Raw genomic sequence first — 7196 nt, 5'->3', positions numbered from 1 at the left:
GTTAAATGTGTAGAACTTAATTGAAATATACTACTTCAGTAGACGAATTGTTGAATATGACCATAGTTGGGATATGGCAAATCGAATAATAAGACCATAACCGGGCTATGGCATGTGAATGTAACACTATGGCAGAACCTTGGCAACATATGTGTAAGACCATAGTTGGACTATGGCATCGGAAAAATCGAAGTATTTGTATTATAAACATTTATAAGCTCGAAGTGATTTGGTAAGAGAGTTGGTGATAAATAGATATGTATCGGTACAGGTATGTATTGAAAACTATTCAAGTAATGAGTTAGAAGAAGTTGAGGACTTATGAGTTCGATATGGTTAAACTTTATGTTAGCTCATTGATTGATGTTTTAAACGTTAATTATGTTATCCATTTTGAAGTGCTAATGATTGTTGAGATTATTTCATATTTACATACGAACTTACTAAGCTTTGTAGCTTACTTTGTTTAATTTTCAATGTTTTATAGTTCTACGAAGCTAGCTCAGATCTGGGGATTGTCAAGGACTTCACCGCACTATCGAACATCTGTTTTGGTACTTTTGAAGCGTTATATATGGTATATGGCATGTATAGGCTTGATTCATTTTGGTATGTGATGAAAATATATTTTGGCCACTTAAGTTGGCTTGTGATGATGAATTTAATGATGTTTATAAATGTGTAAATGGTTTTGTTTTGAGTTTGGTAATTGACTTGTATTGTGTGTTTGAAGTTAGATTTATGATGCTTAATGATATTAGGTAATTTGAATGGTAAATGATTGATATTTGGGAATCTTTATGCTTGTAAATTGGTACATGATAATGCATGATTGGAATGGTATAATTAGTTGAATGATATATATGAATTTGGGTATGAAATTAGATGGCAAATTGTAGCATATTTGTGATTGGTATTGATGGTAAAGAAATGGTATGATTTGAACATTAGTTGATGGTATTTTAATGCATATTAGTATCTTGGAATGGTACCATTTAAGCTTGAATAGGTATTTGCAAAATGGGTGGCAAAATGGCTTGGTAAATAGCCTATTTTTGTCTACACGGGCAGAGACACAGGCGTGTGTCTCAGCCGTGTGTGACAGACGGTCATGTTACGTGGCCATGTGTCCCCTGGTGTTGAATTTGAAAACAAGTTAGTATGCTCCACATGGTCTCACACACGGGCATGTGACTTGGTCGTGTGGTACAAGTCAGTATACCCTACAGGTTTGACACGGCCTATTACACAACCTGACACACGGGCATGTATGGCCATTTTTAGGGCACACGGGCTAGCCACAAGGGCGTGTGTGTTGGCCGTGTGACCCAAGTCAGAGAGTTACACGAGGTCAGACATGGGCTGAGACATGGCCATATGCTCCCATTTCAAATGCCCATATGGCCTGTGACACGGGTGTGTCTGGTGGCTGTGTGAGACTCACGGCTTGGCCACACGGGCGTGTGTCCTCTATTTTGGGGAAAAAATTTTCAAGTTTCGTGAAAGTTTCTGGAGTTACCAATTTAGTCCCGAATCACTCCCAAAGCATGTTTAAGGCCTCGTAGGCTCGTATAAGGGACAAATTGATTGAGATTGAATGATGAATGTTTGAATTGAGAAAATGTATGCTAAATGGATGTTTAATTGTTTTGTAATTCTGGTAATGCTTCGTAACCCTATTTCAGCGTTGAATACGGGTGAGGGGTGTTACACTTCATGAATAAGTCTACAATCTACTATTCTATCTTAACATGTTACAAGTCAATCTCTTCTTACAGCACCAAAAAACTATCCCAGACCCAAGCAAAAACACATACCCAGTCGTTAAGTGTTGGGTATCATGATCACCCACATAATCAACATCACAAAAACCAACTAGCTTGCAACCAAATTCTTTCTTGTACAAAAAACCATAACTGGGAGTATTCTTCACATACCTCAAAATCCATTGAATAGTTTCCAAATGAGGCTTATTTGGACTTTGCATATATTGACTCATCACCCCAACTACATAAGAGATATCAAGTTCTGTCAAAGTTAAGTAGATTAAACTACCAACTAGTTGCCGATACATTGTTGCATCTTTCAAATCCTTCCCTTCATGAGCACACATCTTGATATTTGGTTCCATGGGTGATGAAATTGGCTTGTAGTTTAACATTCCAAACTTCTTCAACAAGTCTTTAGAATACTTTTGCTGATGAAGGAAAATACCTCTCGACTACAATAAACCATCAGACTAAGAAAATGCTTGAGCTTTCTAAGTTATTTTATATGAAAACGCACAAATAAATTCCCCTTTGTTTGAAGAATTTTTTCACCCAAATCTCCTGTCACAATTAAATCATCTACATATACCAGAACCAGAGCTAGTCTTCCTCTATTGACTTTAACGAACAAGCTCAAATATGAAGATGTCATTGAATAACCGCTATGAGTCAAGAATTCAGTGATCTTGCCATACCACAACCTCGGCGCTTGTTTTAATCCATAGAGCACCTTTTGAAGCTTGCACACATACTTCAGATAATCTTGACTCTCAAAACCCATCAGTTGATTCATGTAAATCTCCCGGTCTAACTCTTCGTGAAGAAACACATTCTTCGCATCCATTTGCCACAAGTTTCAGCCTTTATTAGCTGTAAGTACAAGTAAAACTTGCACAGTTATAAATTTCACCATTGGGTTAAACATTTCATCATATTTTAGTCCATCCTATTGAAAAAATCCTCGAGCCACCAAATGGTCCTTATGCCTCTCAATTGATCCATCTGTGCGACACTTTATCTTATAGATCCACTTGCAAGAAATAAGTTTCACATCTCTTGGCTTTGACACAAGTCCTAAGTCTCACTTTTTTCTAGTGCAACAATCTCTTCTTCCATTGCTTTAAGCCACTCCAAACTTTTAAATGCTTTCTCAAATGTCTCCAGTTATCTCTTATCTTCTTCGACTACAATAACGTTGGACTTGGCATTCTTGGGATTTGACTTTCTAACTTTTCTCAATTTCTTAAGTGGACCTGGTGCTTCTAGTTTATTCGGATCATCTTCTTCATTTAGTGGTTGATGCACATCAATTTTGGTTGGATGCTAAAGTACATCAGTTTTAACTAGACATTGGTGCATGCCAGTTTCCCAAAGACTTTGAGTTTCGGCTTCATTATTAGCAACCTTGGCTTTTCCCAAACTCAAATAGATTTGAGAATCCTGCAACTTATGCCTACAAGCATTTGATTGTGGTGATATCTCATTCTCTGATGGCCACCATAAAGATGATTCATCAAACACCAGATTTCGAGACGTATAACACTTTCCAGTTATAGGATTACAACATCTCCACCATTTTCTTTGGTTGTCACATCCTATAAAAATACATCTAACAACTTTCTTGTCCATCTTGATACGTAAATTATCAGGAAAAAATACATAGTATACACATCCAAACACTAGAAAATAACTAACTGTAGGTGTCAAGCTCCACAATTTCTCAAAAGGAGAAAGAAAAGATAAACTTTGTCGAAGAAGCCTATTGATTACAAAAGTGGTTGTCTTCATCATTTTCGCCCAAAACTGTCTTGGGATATTTTTGGCGTGAAGTATACTATGACATATCTTTGAGTGCCTATGTTTCCTCTCAGCCAGACTGTTCTGTCATGGCATCCTCGGACATGTGAATTGAGAATGTATTCAACACTTTTGAAGAAAATCTGAGAACTCACCTAATTAAGGAATACTCTCCTTTGTTATCGGTACGTGAACAACGAATCCCTTTACCAACCTCTACTTCAGCCACCTTCATAAAATCTTTAAACTTTGTGAGAGTTTTCAATTTTTCCTTCATAAAATAAACCCACATAAATTTAGAAAAATCATCGATAAACATGACAATATACTTCATCCAACCAATAGAAGCTTGCTTAACTGGTTCGAACACATCAATTTTGATTAAATCTAATTGTTCATTTTCTTTAAATTTAGACACTTCATAAGCAAGTTAGTGTGTTTTCCCATATTGACACACACCGTATTTTCCTCACTTCAAGTTACGAAAAACCCTTTAGCCTCGACTTCTTCATCATTACGCCTATTCGGGAATAGCTAACATGACTCAGCCTCATGTACCATAAATTAACTATCTCATTTTTCCTCATCTTGTCCACATATGCAACTTCACCAGACATCACGTAAACTTATTGTAGTCTGTAACACCCCGAACCCGGCCCAGACATTATGGACGAATCTGGTGTGTCACACCAAAATGTCTTTGCGAAAACTTTAGTGAGTCAAGTTCTTTGCTATTACCAAATCATCTTGTCAAAACATTTTACCAGATTAATTACTTTTGATATGCTAACCTGTTTAAGATTTGCTGAAGCTTTTAAAACCTTGAAGTTGAAACACATATTTTTAAAAAACATTTATTATTTTGGAAACACGACTTCTTAAAACTAGCAGTTTTTAAGTAATTAAATAAAAACCCAATTAAAAATTATATCTCATAAATGGCCTTATTACAAAAACATAAACCCAAAACGAAATTTTAAGTATAAATAAAACCAAATGTAAATTAATTGCATTCGTGTGGCCGCCTCCGAGTCCATCGCAGCACCAAATCGCTTATAGCTAGGATTATCTGTACAGTCGAAAAGAAACAGTGAGTTTACGAAAACTCAGTGTGCAACCCCCTATCAATCGATCAATATACAACATGCAGTAACAGACTGGGCCTGAGCCCTATTTAGAAGTAGTACAGAGTGGGCGTTAGCCCAATACAGTAACAAAATAGTACAGTAATTTCAACCCAACCCAATCCAGCCAACACGCCACTCCATACCTCCATCGCACCATGTGGGGACAAAGTCAACCCACCTAGCCAACACATCAATATCGCAACAAAGCTGCCAGTAATAATATCGCAGCAAAGCTGCCAGTATCAGTATATGTGGCAAAGCCACCATTAACAGTACACTTCCTCCTTAACGGAATTCTAACCCCATGCAGAATGTCATGTCATAAATCATACGTGTATGCAGAATGTTAAGCTCAGTATAGTCATATACTTATCTTAGACACATTAGTCATTATATCACTAGCGGTTTAGCGGCCATAACAGTGTAGATGGGCCCGAGGCTCATTATTCGACCCAAATGGGCCCACACGCTCAAGTGGCCCATTTAGCCCAAGTTTAGCCATGGCTATGCTAACCACACAGCCGAGCTTAGTATTTGCCACGTATTGTGGGTCTTATCCGTGTGGAGCCCACAAGCCCATTAGGCCCACACGACCCATTTCGGCCCAACATGGCCCAAAATAGCTTAAGCCCATGAGGACACCCATGGTGGCCTCTACAGTCTTACGACTATGATTCATGGGCTTGGTTTACCACTCGAGCGATTGCAAGCTCGTGTGACCTCAAACGTTGTATTTTCGACTTTTCGGCTTTTGCCGATTTGTAGTTGAAAGGAGGTGTAGTTACACACCTGATTGCGAATACTTGCAAAATGCCTTCGAACACGAACCTTAATCTATGAATGAAGTTTAACCCGTCAATAATGTTAATCGAAGGTTGGCCACACCCTCTTTTGCTGAAAAACTTAAATCGAATGATAAGAAAATAGTTTTGACGGCTAAATATCACCAAAACTCCTTCACTTCTCGAGGAAACTTCTGAGAATCAAAAGAATAGCACACCACAGTCGTCAAACCGTAACAAGATGAAGAGATGAGGAGGAGAGAATCAGTCATGAACCAATGACACCAACCAAAATGGATGAAAAAGAGGAAAAGAAAGGACAATGAGCAACCGGTTCACCAACAAAAAGGGAGCAAAGAGGGAAGAAGGAAAAGAAACATAGAGAAGAGAGAAAAGAGAGGTTCGGCTAGGAGAGACAACTGAAAGACAGAAACCACAATCCCAAAAGGTAAAAAGAAGCATTCAGCTTACCAGCAATTGACCAAAGTGCGATTTACGTTTTTATGAACCAAAAATATTTAGCCAGAGAGAAAAATGCAAAAGAAAAGTGCCAAAATGAGAAACCGAAACAAGGAATACTCCCCTAAAAGAGTTATAGCCAAAATTCTGAGTAGCTAGAAACCCAATTCGGCACTACCACATCCATACCCTCAAACTCTTTGATTTTCTCCTAATATCTCTCGCTGATTCTCTCCACAAAACACTCCAACATCCCATTCAAACTCTATTCAAACTCTCATGACCAATTCAACCTCAGAGTCTCAATCTAACTCCACTACCTATCTAGCTCAACAGCAAAATAATTACTCCATTGCACAACCCAGGACTCGAACTCAAGTCCCCTAGCAGAAGTAACATGCCACATTGCCACTAGACCACATGCTCTCTTTGTGTCATAAAACAAGCACTACTATTTGAAAAATTTTTCAAAAGCCAAGACTTGAACCCAGGCTTCTCAAACACTCCCAAACCTAGTCAAATCACCAAGCCAGTAAAGCAAACATGCCATTTGTGTCAAATAATAAAAAATTAAAAACTCTAAATTTTTGGGGCGTTACATAGTCTTTATCTTTGCATCACTGGCTCCCCAGAATTCTCTAGGTTGCGATAAACCTTTACATCTTTAGGACCAAACAAAACATAATGTCTTGAAGATGTTAATTGTGCTATTCAAAGAATGTTTTTTTTTTCATCCCGAAACATGGTAAACATTTTCTAACGACACCTCAGTAGCAATATGCTGATGAGGGACTACAGTATTACCAATATAAGCTATTGATAACTTCGAGTTGTTTGTAGTCACTATTACACAACTTCTTTTGTATTTGAAAAATTCTGCAACTTCTTCTTATCACTTGTCATATGATTTGAGCAGCCCAAATCAACAATCTAATCGTTCTCATAATCAATTCGATTGTAAGAGGTATCTCCTCTTCCCTAACAAATAGTGCCTCGACAACCCATTCTTCTTTACTGTTGGCAGTAACAAAATTACTTTCCATGGGCTTTTTCTTTGACCAGCAAGCACGCGTCTTGTGATCCATTTTGCCGCAATTGTAGCAGCTCCTTTTAAAACTTTCTGCCACTATCATAGGGCTTCGCAACTCCCCCTACACAAGAACTCCCTTTATCCTAAAAACTTTTCATCTTGTCCTAGCTCCTTTTTTATCCACCTACTCTTGTTGGCATAGAACGTTTGCTCCTTCCCTTTCAATGGAACT

Source organism: Gossypium hirsutum, chromosome A05, assembly GCF_007990345.1.
Source record: "Gossypium hirsutum isolate 1008001.06 chromosome A05, Gossypium_hirsutum_v2.1, whole genome shotgun sequence".
Classification (NCBI taxonomy): Eukaryota; Viridiplantae; Streptophyta; class Magnoliopsida; order Malvales; family Malvaceae; genus Gossypium; species Gossypium hirsutum.
Note: the sequence above shows the minus strand (reverse complement) of the source record.